At 35.8% G+C, this 16,526-nt stretch overlaps 2 pseudogenes; one reads left to right on the top strand and one right to left on the bottom strand.

The window, feature by feature from the left end:
• Window positions 1–4,778: 4,778 nt before the first annotated feature.
• Window positions 4,779–5,282, bottom strand: LOC141519197 (signal peptidase complex subunit 2 pseudogene; annotated as a pseudogene).
• A 1,160-nt stretch (window positions 5,283–6,442) lies between these two features.
• Window positions 6,443–10,826, top strand: LOC141519196 (serine/threonine-protein kinase RIO2 pseudogene; annotated as a pseudogene).
• Window positions 10,827–16,526: the final 5,700 nt, after the last annotated feature.

The following is a 16,526-nucleotide window of genomic DNA, read 5'->3' as shown; positions in this document are numbered from 1 at the left end:
AGAGGCAATGCTAGCCATAGAAAGAATTCAGCTCAACATCATCCATTACTCAGGCCAAGCCCATAAACTGAAGTCCAGGGGAAAGATAAATAACTTGCACTAGTTCCTAAAGCACTGTGTGGAGCATCCCACTTAAAAAAAAAGCCTAAAAGCATTTATTTTATTTTAAAATACATTTTATTGATGCTCTTTGTTTTTACATCATGATCATTTCTGGAACTATTCCCACCCCACTACTGCTGTCTGAATAGAATCTTCCCCTTCATTACAGAAAAAATAGTTAAGCAAAAAACTCCCAACAATGATCAAATTTGACAATGCATGGGATATTTTGCCCAACTGGTCCCTTATCCTTCTCTGTCTCCTGGCATCACTGGCTTCCTTCAAATCTCAGTTTGAATTTCACGTTCCTCTAAAAGAGGCTTTCCCCCTTATTGCTAATGTTTCCCCCTTTGTTGATTATCTCCAATTTAGACTAATATGGAAATGTTTTCCTTGATTGCACATGGATAACCTATATCAGATTGCTTAGTGTCTCAGGAGTAGAGGAGGGAGGGAAGGATAGAATTTGGAACTCAAAGTTTTAAAAAAATGAATGTTAAAATTGTTTTAGATGTAATTGAGGGAAAATAAGGTATTATTTAAAAAAATAACTACCATCTCTAAATTATCCTGTATGTATCTTGTTTGTATTTAAGCTTGATTTTTTTGCATGTTCTCTTCCTCATTAGAGTATAAAATTTTTGAGAGAAGGGACTATTTTTCCTTCCTTTGTGTCTTCAAGGTTTACCACAGGGCCTGGCAGGCACACAGTAGGTATTTAAAAAATTTTGTTGACTGAATGAATAGGGGAAGCAATTAATCAAAAATTTTTATTAAATGCCTACTATGTGCCAGCACTATGCCAAGTGCTGGGGATACAAAGAAAGATAAAAGACATTGCCTGTCTTCAAGGAGCTTATAGTCTAATGGGGGAGACAACTTGTAAACAACTATGTATAAACAAATTATATTAAGACATATAGAAAATAAGAGAAAGAAGGGACTGCAATTAAAAGGGAATGTGAAGGATTTCCTATAAAAATTGGGAAGTATGCTTTATTATCTACTCTCATTATTGGTTTTCCAATTATTTAGAGTCTCTTTTAGTGACCCTTTCATGATCATTTCATTGACATTGTTGCAATCATTGTGCATACTGTCCTTTTTCAATTAATTTTACTTGCCATCAGTTCAGATAAATCTTCCCAAGTTTCTTCAAATATCCTCATATTTGCCATCATTGCATGATAATATTGTCACATAAATATACTATAATTTTTTTCCTCCGTTCCTAAATTAATTAACCATTTTGTTTCCAGTGCTTTGCTACACAAAAAGTGGTGTTGTGAATCTGTTGGTATATGTTAAAGTATAAGGAAATACTAGAATTGGAAGTACATCTAGTTCATCTAGTCTTAGTAGAACATTTCTACATACTAAAGAAATTCCTATTGTAACCTAGGCAATTCAGTGAATAGAGTTCTTGGTCTGGAGTCAAGAAGACCAAATTCAAATCCAGTCTCAGACATTTACTAGCTGTGTGGCCCTGGACAAATCATTTAAATCTTTGCTTGACCCAATATACTGGAGAAGGAAATGGCAACCCACTCCAATATTTTTCCCAAGAAAATCCCATGGACTGTATGGTCTATAGGGTCATGAAGAATAAGAAGTGACTGAACAACTGAACTATTACAACAATTGTAATAACAAACAAGTGACTGTGAAGTCTCTGCTCAAAGATCTCCAAGGTGGGGAAACTATAACCCATTTCTATTTTCAACAACTCTATTTTTTCCCTATCAATCATAAAGTGGCTGTTTTGTGACTTCTATCTATGGCTCCTGGTTCTTTCTCTGTGATTAAGTCAAATACTCCTTCTTTAAGGTTTAAATCTCTTCAAATAATGGAACACCACTATCATGTCTTCTCTTCTCCCTTCCAGTCTTCCCATCTCTAGGCTAGCCATATCCAATTCCTTCAATTCATCCTGGGATGTCATAGACTCAAGGTCCTTCCCCATCCTGGTTGTTTTCTTCTGCATACTCTCCAGTTTACCAATGTTTTTTCTTTATTGTAACATCTAGAATAGAATCCAATGCTTTAGATGAGGTCTGAAGAGTGTAGTGTATTTTTCTCTTAGAGTAACCTAAGATTTCACATGTTTCTTGGCTTCCACATTATCTGGCTGACTCATATTAAGCTTCCAGCCACCTAAAATCCATAGATCTTTTTCAGAACTGCTTCTGTTTATCCATGCCTCCCTCATCTTATATAACCCATGGCTTAGACCTAATTATTTACCTAAGGTTTTATCAGCCAGGTGGCACAATTGAGAAGGTCAACCCTGGAGACAGGAAGGTCTGAGCTCAAATCCAGCTTCAAACTTTTATTAGTTGTAAGACCTTAGGAAAGTCATTTAACCCTATTTGTCTCAGTTTCCTCACCTGTAAAATAAACTAGAGAAGGAAATGTCAACATACTCTAGTATCTTTGCCAAGAATATCCCAGATGGGGGTCACAAAGAGACAGACATGATTAAAAAGATTGAACAACAAATATACTTTGATAGAAAGAATGATTATTTGATGCTTCTTGCCTTGGGAAGGAAAGTTTTTCTTCCTTTCCCCCCCACCTTGTCCTCCACTTTCAAGAGAGGTCTCACTCTGCTCTAAGCTTTCATCAGCCCTGGAGGGAGAGAAAGATTCTGGGAAGAAGCCAGCATATAGAAGAGCTGGTACCTTGAGCATATTGCTGTTTCCAGTTTACTGAACTAGAGGCTTCAGGGAATTTCCTGCAGGGTGAGCTTAGGGATTCTCTAAGTTGAGCTGAGATACTTTACTCCCAGTGGGAGAGTTCATTCATACTGTGCATTGTCTGGTATATTCTAATCTGTATAACTTCTCTGATTTCCATTTTCTTTGGTTTGGATAAATGGGCTTATTCATTATTCACCATGTGTGATGGTCTTTTGTGTAAGTGGCATTTGGTGGAAAAGAAATCCAACCCTTGGATATAGTTTGGGAAACTCCTTTTCCATTATGGAAGAGTGACTAAAAAATGTGGCTTGAAAAATAAAAATTACTTCCTTAAATTCTTTTGGGCAGATAGACATAATTCTAGTCTTTTATTCCTTCTCTGAGGAGAACCATGCAGATCAGCCTTGTGGTTTCATTCTGTTGTTCCCCTCTGGCATAAATCAAAACCTTCCCTAGAGAGGAGTAGAAGAGACTCTATTAACACCTCCTTGTGGCTTATATCTAGACATACATACATACATGTAACTTTCATAGGCAACAGCACTCCTACCCTACACTCATCTAGTAGAGCTGTTTTTGACTTTGTTTTTTAAATCTACCTGCAAGTACTTTTACATTTATTCCTTTAGGATTTCACCTAATTTTATTCAGCCAAATGTTCTAGCCTGTTAAAATTCTTTTGGATTCTGATGTCATCCACAGCCTCCCAGCTTTGTGTCATTTGTGAATTTGAAGAGTTTGCTTTCTATTTTTCCCCCTTTAGTCATCTTAGAGTTCTAAGTCTAAAGCATTTATTAAAAGGATCTATCTTCATGGAATAGTTTACCTAGATTTTTATAGATATGCTATCTTCTGCCCGCTAGGTACTTAACATCTAAGACAGACAATCAGCTATTACCATTAACCCTAAGGGATTTTAGGCTCTAAAGTCTACTTTATAATGATAGAAAAAAAATTTAAAAAACTATATAGATTCCTCTAACTTTTTCAGTTTCTCTTACCTGTAAATCTTCTTGTGAGTACTTTCATTGTAAAACATTTTTTTTCTCTTTTATATCAGTACTGTCTTGAACAAATTGAAAAAATGGAAATTTTCAATTTTCAAAAATGGAAAATTTTATTTAGATAACAGTGGTTATTAATAAGTCTCACAGAAGGGAAATTAAGCTATGTAAGAGGGAAGAGTGGCAGATATAGAGGGAGGGATTCATGAATGATCTTAAGAGAACTAAAAATGCCATTGGTTGAATTGAAAAGTTATATGTACAAAACGCGGAGGCCTTTTCTGCTTCCTAGTCTGTTTTCAACAAATTAAAGTGATAGGTATTATATAATATTTTTTTTGAAGTCACCTCACAATTGAATCAAATAAACACAAAATTTTTAGAAAGTAGGTCTGCAAACAGAAACTACTATACCCAAAGGTTTTGCGTGGAATCCTTAAAGGGCTAAAGAAAAGATGGATAGTTACAACAAAGTCAGCATTGTGGGATATAGGTTAAAAAATTAAAAAAGAGGTGATCATGGCAGGAAGCTATGTAGTATAAAGTACTGTCAGGTACAAAAGAGGAAGTCTATAAAGCTTGAAGCAAAAACTCTGTCTCAAGTTCCTTCATAAGTCAAAAATCTTTTTATCCAATCATAGAGGTCAGGGAATGACCAAAATGACAGTTTAAAGTTATGCAGCATACAGACAAGTGTGACTACTACTCTTAACTCTTGGTTCTGCTTTGAGAAATCTTATTGATTCAAGAAGGGATAGAATTTCTTTAAAAAAATATTAGATACTTAAGAAAAATTCTTTATTTTTTTCTATTTTAGATTTTTTTGTTCACAAGGTGGTTGCTTTGTGTGTGTTTTGTGTGTGTGTGTGTGTGTGTGTGTGTGTGTGTGTGTGTGTGTGTGTGAAAATGTCTTTTGTTTCCATGGTTAGTATGATTCCAACAGAAAAGTTAGTTGTTCCTTGAAGTGGTTATTTTATTCCCCACTCCATTCTCCATTGTAGTGGTGCTTGGAAACTGAAGGTTCATAGACTACTATGACCAGCATACCATTCTTGTCCAAAAACTTAGCAGTAAACTCCAGTTTCTTCTGTTGCTTTCTTCACTAGCTGGTGAAAGTCACTTTCAGAGTGTAGTTGTCATCATATTGTTTAAGACCGAGAGAGCTTGCCAAACACCATCAGGATTCATTCCTAATGTATTTTTTTCTATGCCCTTCAAAGAAAATACTTTTCTCAAATGAGTTGTAGATAGTTAATATCCTTATCATGATGAAATAGTATATGATGCAGATGGCAAGGACCAGTTTAAAGGCTGGAAAGACCAAAGGTAGCCTGAGACCAATGCCATAATGGCAAAGAAACAGGAGATATTAGAGATGTGAGATGATCATTAAATCAGATCAGAATTTTCCAGATACTTCTATTTTTTCCAAATGTACCTTTTTGGCCAAAATGTCCAAAAAAATTTTCAATGCAGATCATCTCATCTGTTATTTTTACAGATTTATCAATGACCTACTTTTCCAACATTCTGCTTTTTGTTGCTGCTAACTTGTCCCACAGGTTGAAATAGTAGGGTTGATGTCCTCATTCAAGGCTGAAGTTTCCACAGCCTTAGTCATAATCTCATACCCCACTCCTATTAAAGTCAAAGAACCATCTTATCTCTTTATCACTGATGAGGACTTTGCCTGGGGATTGATGATATCTAATTTTTCTGCTCTCCTCCCTAATCCATGGCCTTTAAAGGCCATACATTGATGGAATTCATGGAATTGCCCATGAATCAATGTGATACTATTGGGGCAACCTAAGAAGAAATTCAAGATTTATCAAGAAACCATCATTGACATCAGAGCAGTCTTCCTCAGTGCGGTAAGTGAAGAACTAGGACAATGTTTTAACTTTTTCAACTAGAAAAAAAGAAAAGCAGAAAGAAGGAAGTAAAGAAAGAAAGAAAAAGGTAAAAAAGAAAATGAAAAGAATATACTATGACATTCCTTTAAATTGTTGACATTTAAATGTGACAATTTAGATCACACAAAGTTTTCTAGAAATAAATATGCATATATATGTGTGTGTGTGTCATAGAAAGGAAGATAAACATACTTTTTTTCCTAAGGATTCCTATAATAATATTGTATTATCATATCATTGTGGATAAATGGAAAGTTTATGAAAAACTAAGTTTGTCAGAACACATTTTGAGCAAGAAACATAAAGACAATACCAGTCTTACTATCTACTATTTAACATGGTAAAATCAATGGCAATGAATCCTAAATATGTCCAACAAAACCCATATTATGTTGAGACATTTGTACTTTAATCCTTGCTCTAACTTCTACTAAAAAACTAGTGATTAAATGCAATTGGGTTACTAATCACTAAAGGGTACTGTTGATTTAAGATAGGTACTAACTGTAACTGGTGATTGATATTGGGGTAGAACACACTAGAATGGAGGCTTGAACTGACAGCCTTAGAGAAAAATTACTTTGACCATGAGGGTGATGCCCTAGAACATTAAGGGGGATATAGATTTGCTGAGACCTGATTCTGTACAAGTGAGAGTTGGATTAATAATCTTCAGAGTTTATAAAAGCTACATATAGAAATACAATGATTTAAAATAACAATGAAGGATCAAACCACTACCACCAGAAATTATGGAAAGATTATGTTTAAAGATGTTGGATTTACTGATCAAAACAGGTTCTCTAATGAAGATATGGGAATTGCGGAACTTTTCACTCACTGCATGGCAAAAATTTCTCATCTACTACATGGGTTCATAATGTCCATGACTTTTTATTTTTTAAGAAATACTTTAATAACTATATTTCAAAATAATTGGTTTCCTTTGTCATTCTATGTATCTTATTTTATGTATTTTAAAACATTCTTCTGAAAAATGTTTGCTAGGCTTCACTAGATTGACAGAGGGTTCTATGACACAAAAAGGTTAAGAATACTTTGTCTATTAAATTCCTAAAAAGGCATGATCAGGTGGCTAGAATTATACATGAGAAGACTGCTATTTTTTATAAACTAACAGACAATAAATCCTTGTTAATTGAAGTACAAACACCAACCATCCTCAGAAATTCAACAAATGAACTGTGCTTAATAAATGCTTGTACTATGACTTGACATGCCTGGCCTTGGTCAATAGTTCTACCTGTAATGATGCTGTGGATTTAGTTTTAATCTCTACATCCAAATCACTATATTTTGAAGATTTTTCATTCCAGGTAGTTAGTGTTGAGATTATACCACATTTGGTATACCAACATCTATGAAAAATGCTACTCCTAAACTTTTATGGATCAGTATACTATCTGGCTGATTTTCTTCATTCCTCTCCCAGCTGTACTTCTGACTCTCCAGATTCTCATGCCATGACTTAGTGCCTGCTTACCTTAGGACATCCCTCCACTCCATATCATCCTCTCTTTGGTGAGGTCCTTCCAAGTGGACTCCATCCATGAGATGAACCAGTCCAGTCATCCTTCATTTACCTCCTAGTCCTTCTTTTTCTTTCCAGACTTCTCAATCATAGGTTGGCATGATTCCTTCTCCCTACCTCCCCCCCCCCACTTTTCAGAACCCATTTATGTATTGTCTTCCTCATTAGAATATAAGCTCTTTGAGGACAGGGACTGAATTTTTGCCTGTTTTTGTATCCTCAAGTTCAAAATAGTGTCTGGCATTTCAAGGCACAGTACAAGCATTTATTAAGAGATTAAAACCATGTGGCCACAGAATGAAGTACAAGCCATCCTGTCTGCTACTAGAAAGCTTTTCAGGATTAATATTTAATGTTTGTCCTTCATTTTTGAAGAAGATCATGGTATCAGGGAGGTGATGTCTCGACAAGCACATGATTTGGATTTGAGTCTCTTCTCCAGAGTCATCTGGGACCGGTGGCCAGAGATGAATCAGGATGACTGGAGATGGCCCTGGACGTGAGGCAATCAGGGTTAAGTGACTTGCCCAAGGTCATACAGCTAGGAAGAATCAAGTGTCTGGGGCTGAATTCGAACTCCAGTCCTCCTGACTCCTGACTCTCCACTGTGCCACCTAGCTTCCCTAGAAAGCTTTTCAGTATGTCTATAGAAGAGCTAACATTAAAATACAAAAAGCAATTTATTTCATCCTTCTGTGTAATAGTTGGCAGAAAATTAATTACAAAAGAATATCAGTGGGATAGCAACCTATTCTACGATCACCTCTCTCTGAATCCCATAAAAAGTGGGAGGAAGGAGATAATTGTGAAAAAATAACGTTTTACATTTATGCAGGTGATACCAAAAGTCTGAGGACAGTTTTAAACATTAAAGTTTAAAACTGCCCTAAGATTTTTTTTTTTGTGATGGTGCTAGGGGACATAAGCATTTATTAAGTGTCTACTTCATATAATTTGAGGCAATTAGATGACATAGTAGATTCAGTGCTTGGAGTCAGAAAGACCTGATTTCAAATCCTGATTAAATTAATCCTGTGTGACCCTAGGCAAATCATTTAACTCTGTTTGCCTCAGTTTCCTCATCCACAAAATGATCTGAAAAAGGAAATGGCAAACCACTCCAGTATCTTTAGCAAAAAAGCCCCAAATGGGATCACAAAGAATCAGACACAATTGAATAACAAGAGCGAACTTTACAAATATTTTGTCACTTGAGCCTCACAACAATCTTGTGAGGTGTATTATATTTATAGATGAGGAAATGAGGCAGACAAAGAAGTCAGTATTGCACATCTAGGAAATAACTGAAGTTGAATTTTTAACTAAAGTTTTCCTGACTCCAGGCCCAGTTCCCTCTCCTGTATGGTGCTTTAACATTTGCAAAGTGCTTTACAAACATTTTTATTTGATCCAAAAATATCACATCTGAAACATTTACTAAAATAGTCAAATTTGAAATTTATTCTTTTATATACACTTCCTCTTCCCTTTTCCCTTCCTCACCTCACTAGCAATTTACTCCTTTTCCTTCTAGAGATGCTTTTTTTGGCTTGCCAGAATCTCGGAGTACAAAGTGTACAAGGGGTCCAATTTACTAATTTTTTTGATTGGAATTTTATCCCTTTATTCTATGACTAGAGTCGCAAATCAAATTAATCACTTCCAGGTTGATGCCACCAATTGCTTTGCTGCTATCTGTGGAGAAGACATTGCCCCCCCCCCCCATTTGCAGGAAGTACTCACTGACACAATATTCTTGATTAAAGACAGGATCATTGGCATTGGTTGTCTCTTGAAGCAGCCATGCTTCTGGGAAGGTGATCGTGATCTGACTCTGCTGCCTGAGAAATGCCTTCATGGTTCTGGTAGAAGTTGAAACCTTGTAGTGTGGTTGCCTGCATTGCCAGCCTTAAACCTGATGGTTGCGATAAGATTTTGAGAAAACTGGTAAAATATAAACTCTTAGCTAATGAATGAACTTAAACCATCCAAGGTTATCAATTGACAAATGAGGGTTATGATTGCTTCTTTTCGAAAGCACTTTCAAGAAAAATGGTTGACTCTCTTGGAAATCAGATAGGTGTTGACAAAGAATTGAATATTTACGTTGTTATAAACAAAGAGGAGAAATAGTTTTCTTTTTTTTTTTTTTTGTAGTTTTTTTGCAAGGCAATGGGGTTAAGTGGCTTGCCCAAGGCCACACAGCTAGGTAATTATTAAGTGTCTGAGGTCGGATTTGAACTCAGGTATTCCTGACTCCAGGGACAATATACTATCCACTGCACCACCTAGCTGCCCCTGAGAAACAGTTTTCAATAAAAACTTCACAGACTAGGAAAGAGTTCATTTGTAATTTGAAAAACAAATGTGAACATCACAAGCACAGACAGAAGATGTCATAACTTTATGAAGGCGTTCTGTGAAATTTTCAGTTCCAAAACTAATCAATTCTAATTGATATGCAGCAGTTATAGAACTCATAGATGGTTATTCTGTGGGCCAGATCCACCAATGAAGATCTTGCTGCAATATAAAATGAAACTGTTGAACTAACTATTAAACTTGCCAATCATGGACTAATTCATGGTGATTTCAATGAATTCAATCTAATTTTGGCTAAAGATGACCAGAAAATCATGATTGACTTTGCACAAATGGTTTCAACATCTCATCCAAAAGCCAAATGGTATTGCCAGAAATGTTAAAGGCAATAGAGATTTCTTCATAAGATATTTCAGTTATGAGCATGAATTTTATCCAACCTTTGGAGATATCATGAGGGAAGACTTTCTTGATGCAGAAATTTCTTCCAGTGAATATACAAAGAAAATGTAGGAAATTGATGAATTGACAGTCTTGATACAGATAAAAGATTTCAATGTCCTTTATCATTTGAAAAACTGTCAGAGAGGGTAAAAATGACTAAGTTGGAAAATGAAAGAAGCTTCATAGATAAATCAGATGATGAGTGTAAAATGAACACTTCTGAAGATCTAGTACAAAGGAATACAGATGTACTGTTCAAGGATGTGTATCATGCATGATTTTGAAGTAAATGAATTCAGTTATTCATTAGGAGAAATTCAGGGAGAGATTGTTGATGGAAAAAAGAGAAGTTGCATAAAACATTCTGCAACTGATTTTCAAGAAGAGGAAAACAGTACTGAAAATATCACCAACTCAGAGGATCAAATGTATGAAAGAGAAATTTTTGCTGATTCTCAGGAATATGAAGATGAATGCCCTGATCTGGTTAACTTGTCAGCATTAAACAAAGAACTCATGCCTTTCAGGGATGAAAACTTGGAACAAATTAATGAACATAGAATAAGAACTGAGAGTGTTACTTCTTTTAGCAATTTTGTAGGTTGTTCCACAATTCCTCTGAAACTGGTGAAACAGAAGGTGAAACATCAATTGACCAAAAACCAAAAAACTATGGTGAGATGATAGTTACTGAAGGAGGAGGCAACTAACTATTCATGCCAAGCAGTGGAGAGAAAACACATGCAACATTATGTCAAGCTTAGAAGCAGCTAGTTTTGGGACTTAATGATTATGACTTCTTCTAAAAGTATAGTTTATAAAGTGTTGGGGAGAAAGTGTATTCTCCTGAGGACCCTCTTTTTCTGTAATTTTGGCTTTGTAAATGTGTATATATGTAGAGCCAGTTACTCTTTTAAAATAGGAAAATGTCTATTTTGAAGTAATTGTTTTCTCTTTTTCAAGAGAACACATAAACATTTTTGCTAGCTTAATGAATGGAAACTTTCAAAAAGGCATTTGGGGCAATATTACATACACTGAACTTATTTTTGATCTTCTGGTAACTAGAACATTTCAATCCTGTGGAAATTTGACAAACAAAATATATTCTAAGTAACCAATTGTAATATACCATTAGAGTAATAGAATCAATGACTCTTCAGAGTAGAAGAGTTTATCTAGTCTAACTTGGATCCTAAAAAAGTCATTCAGCATCTACTTGGACCTACTGGGACCTAACATAATCACAGAAACTTCCCAAGTTACACTTTCTTTGAAATTGTTTGCAATTATAATCTTCTATGTAAGTATGGCCTGAGAATAAATAATTTTCTATCAGTTTATATAGTAAAAATATTAGTAAAAATATTTTCTGCTTTAGCTTATATAGTTATATATATACATAGTTGATATAAGTTTATATACACACATCGAGTAAGGGTTTATATCATCAACACTTATTTACTGAGTGCATATGTAGATGATATAGCATTAAATACTTGGAAATGTCAATCAACAAACACCAACTTTTTGTTGGCATTATGGTAGGCCCTGAGGATTATTGAAGGCTTAAGACCCTGAACCATCATCCTGGGAAATAAGGAGATATAGCCTGGAAATTGCTGAGTAAAAAAAGTTCTTTGGCATTATCACAAACTGCTATTTTTATCACTGTAAGTTACATTAAAAGAGAGACAATACCATCTGTATTGTCATACCTTGAAGACCATGGGACCTTTAAATCTGACTTGCAAATGAAATCTTCCATATGTGTTAAATATATGTCCTATTAGAATGTGAGTTGCTCCTTGAGAACAGGAAGTGTCTTTTCTATTTGTATCCCGGGAACTTAACACAGAACTTTTCTCATAAAAATTCCTTGATAATTGCTTCTGCAAAAAAAAAAAAATAAGAAAAGAGATAATCCCTGTAAGTATGTGGATAGATGCTAAATTAAATACATTTGAATTTGATGACCTACCTTGCCTTATAGTCAAGGAAGAGTGGGAGGAGCTGCCAACAAAATGACCATCAATTGACAATATCATTTAGTTTCCTTAATTATTGACAGGATAATTTTATGGTGAAATTTTCTTACTATAACCACAAAATTTTAATTGTAATATAGATGAAAGTAAATATTTTTGAAAATATGTAATACAACTGCCAATAATACATTAAATATGACCTCATAAAAACAAAAACAACAGGATCAATATTCTTTTTTTCTACTAGAAATATATAGAATATTGGCAGTCTATTGTTTTTGTACAGAAAAGAGAGCTGATCTTTTGGTCAATAAGTAAATTAGAGCAATGTGATATAAATCTCAGGGCTTGGTGAGCAAAGGAAGGAAAGCTGAATTTTTCTTCAAATACCATAAGACAAAGGACTACTATTGGAGTTTTAGAAAGAGGGGAAATTGGTACAATCTCTGTCAGGGACCCAGTGTTGGTCAAATTCTGAAAGCATTCATTTAAGTAGGACAAATTTTGAGCAAGGCAATTGGGCTGGGCATTGGGATCTGAAGACAAAAACTTCCAAACCATTCATACTCTTCCTACCTGCTCTCAAGGAGCTTGCATCCTACTGAGTGATACAACAAGAAAATTACTACAAAGTGACTTGAGGAGGGAGAGGACAATATTATCTAGGGCCTTGAGAAAAGGCATGGTGTCAGCGCAGGAGGCATCTGAGATCTTTGAAGGAAGTTAAAGAGAGTCTTTCCATGAGGCAATGATGAGGAAAAGCATCCTAGGCTTTGGCAGTCTCAGAAAGCTTGAGTAAAGATGAGATAACAAGAATTAGAATGTCTAATGTGGTTTCAGAAGGTCTCTTCAAACCTTATTCCCCCCCCCCCCATGTTGCTTTAGAAAGAACATTTTCTAGATTTATTCTCTAGTATAGGACTCTGCAACTTTTTATTGATTTTTTTTTAGAAACAAGTTTTATTTGGTTTGTTTTTATATCATAGTCATATCTCAAGAGGAAACATATATAGTGGAGAGAGCACTGGATTTGGGGTCAGGAATTTAAAATACACTTCAAGCACTTACTGGTTGCATGACCCTGGGCAACTCACTTAATCTTTATGAGCTTCCATTTCCTCATGTGAAGGGAAGCAAGGAAAAAAAAACCACAAACATTTTCCAAATACCTAGTATGTTCTGGGTCCTCATGCCAAGCACTTTACAAATAATTTTTCATTTGATTTTTATAATCTTGGGAAATAGGTGTGATTACTATCCTCATTTTACAGTTGAGGAAACTGAGGCAGAAAGATGTGAAGTGTCTTGTCCAGAGTCACACAACTAGGAAGTGTTTGGATTTGAATGCAAGTCTTCCTGATCCTGGATGTGGCACTCAGTTTGTTATACCACCCAGTTGACTCAATGTAAATTAGTGTTGGACTCTAAGACTTCTAGATTGCACTCCAAACACATACACACATACATATAAGCATATGTGTATGTAAGGAGACAGACAAGCAGGCAGGCAGGGAGGCAGAGACAAAGAGCCTGCGATTCCTCTACCCTTGTGCAAATGAATATATTCCTAGTCAGAGAAAAAACAGTGAAGAAAAAGCAATGGACGTGATTACCTTATTTGAAGATATATGTAACAATTTGCACCCACAGTCTTTTCCTCCTCTCTACCCAAATCAGAGAGGTATTTCCTCATCTCTTCCAGGAGATCAAGACTGGTCATCAAAATTACACAGCATTTGGCTCTATAATAGGGATTTGATCAAATTTTGAATGAATTCCTTAAATCATCTCTCTTATATAATAATATAAGTGAAAAGAACACTATTTTCTCCTCATTAAGACAAGAGCATATTTAAACTCCATGCTGTAGTCTTTCTATTTCACCTGATTACTTCTCTCCCCCTATGCCTTCTCCTTCTATTTCATGATAAAAAGGAAACATCATTATCTTGCATTCTTGGATGACAGATTTTGAACTGGAGGTCTTTTAGTCTAGACTCTTCCATCTGTAAGATTAGGAAACTGAGGCATACAGAAGTTATTGCCCACAGATACTGAGGGAGTGATATGTGATGAATATTTATTTCTGGAAAACTTTGTGTTACCAGATGACCTTGATCAAGTCATTTAAACTTTCTGAGTTTAAGTTTCTTCAACTATAAAATGGAAATAATATATGTATTATCTAACTCACATGGATGTTCTGAAGATCAAATGAAATAATGTATGTGTAGTGCTTTGCAAATCTTTAGGTGTTATATAAATCTCTATTATTGTTATAGAAAGTTTACCTGATTTTCCTAGCTATTAGTTCTCTCTCCCTCCATTATCTTTTATTTATCTATTTGCACTGTATCTCCCAGTGGAAATCAAGCTCCTGGAAAGCAGGTAAAATCTTTTTTTAAAAAAGGTTTTTTAAAAACCTTTCTTACCCCAATACCAAGCAAAAAACTTTACTCACAGTTTTTATTTTTTAAGTGAATGCTGAATTGTTGATCATCCATAAGGGCTCTCTATTTGGTAAAAAGTTGCTGGAAAAACTGGACAGTGGTTTGGCAGGTTTGGGGAGGAGGAGACAGGTCCTTGGAGAATGACAGCTGTGTGAAAATATAAGAGAACATAAATAAAACACTTAAAAAAATAAAGTATATCGATCACAATCCCAGCAGCATTCCTTTAAAGAGATGTATAGGTCCTCCAGCTCCATATAGACTTGGATATGTTAGTTTGTAATATCATTTCCCTAAACCAAATTGTGATTGTGATACCATATTCTTTCTACTTCTTCTCTCCCAGTGAGAACAGTTGTTTCTTATAACCAGGGTCATCCCAAGGTGGAGTTTGCCTTGCTAACGTACACTGTCTTGTGCTCTTAATAAATGATACCGTTAGTCTCAGGACCTCTTGTGCTATAGCTCACCTTTTTTCATGCTCAAGATACCACACATGGTGAGAAGGGTAAGAATGAATGAATAACTGAAAGAGTGAATAAAGCATCCATTTGTCACTGGGCTAAACCCTGGTGTCACAAAGAGAAAAACAAGATTGTCCCTGCTCTCAAGGAACTCCCATTTTTAATGGAGGAGACAACACACAGGTAAAGTTGCAGTCAGATGGAAAGATCTCCATGGTCCTTAGGGTGAGGGAACAGATGGTGATATCTCTTATTGAATGTCATTTCCACTGAAAAATCTTAATTTCTGATGCTGAACCACTGGACAATGCAAAAGACTGTTTACAAGAACTATTTTTTTTCATTAGATGAACCTTTTTTTAGTTGGAGAGTGGCCAGAGGATTTGCACACATGCATGCCCATACAGGCAGGAGCACCAAAATATTGAAAGGTAAACTGTGGGAAGCTGGAGTGGGTAAGAAGACTTTCAATTGTGTCAAATAAAAATGAGAAACTGAGTGTTATAGAAAAATACAAGCCCCTCAAAACAAATCATTGGGACCAGAATCTTTCATTAATGATTGCCATTTTGTCATTGTGGGCTTGGGTAAAGACTGGGATCCCACAAATCACAGCTCTGAGGATTTGTTATTTAGCCTATAACAATGCAAAAAATCTAAAATCCAACCAAAATATATCTGCCTTTCTTTGTCCCCCACAAGGGGGACCCTGCCTTTCCTTGTTTCCCCCACCTACAGCATAGAAATGTTGCTAAGGGCAAACGAGATCATATCATATATGAACCTGCAAGTGAATTTGCTTATATCATTGAAGTTTTCTTTTTTGCAAAACTGAAGGAAAAGAAAGCAACTAAATTCCAAAGTATATTCTAAGTAATTAGAAACTTTCCTTCCACTCATTTCCTAGTCTGGCCCCTGGTAAAATGCCTTGTTTTTATAAGAACAGAATGATAGTTTGTAATACCACAATTAGGAATTCAGGGACTCAAGACAAATTTCACTGGGCGAAAAAGTGTGTATTAAAGTCCAGGAGACTGTGTTCCCAGGACCTCCCTCCCTTTGGGCTGCCTAGGAACTGTACCCTCTCTCAGGTGTGACCTGGTGTAGTGAAGTACATTTTTTTTCTTTTTTTTTGCCATAGAGCAGCCTTCTCTGTGTCCCTGAAATGAACTTGTCTATGGGCAGAAAGTGCTAAGAGACATCCTCCAAGAATCACTATGCCTAAGCAAGTTTCCTCCTTTACTGGAGCAGCTCTACGTCTATCCCCAGAGAAATCAGGGCTCTGAAATACCCATATACAAAGAATGATCACAGCTGAGGAACAGATTCCCTGCCTGCTGCTTCTTCCCAAACTGAATGAGATCTGGAAAAGTATGCTCCCTCTCTAGAGAATAGAGATCCCTGAAGGACCTCTTCTCCACTGAAGGAAAATAGTTCAGGAGACCATACTCTTGTGCACTGCTCATTTCCAGGCTTTTTATAGGTTTTTGCTTTCCTTCTGACCAGGGCTATGTCTGACCTAGATGAATCATATCTCTGTGGTATACCATACTCTCACTTGGACTGGTGCTCCCCATCCAAGAAT

Source organism: Macrotis lagotis, chromosome 3, assembly GCF_037893015.1.
Source record: "Macrotis lagotis isolate mMagLag1 chromosome 3, bilby.v1.9.chrom.fasta, whole genome shotgun sequence".
NCBI lineage: Eukaryota > Metazoa > Chordata > Mammalia > Peramelemorphia > Peramelidae > Macrotis > Macrotis lagotis.
Note: the sequence above shows the minus strand (reverse complement) of the source record. Positions and strands in the feature narration are given on the sequence as shown.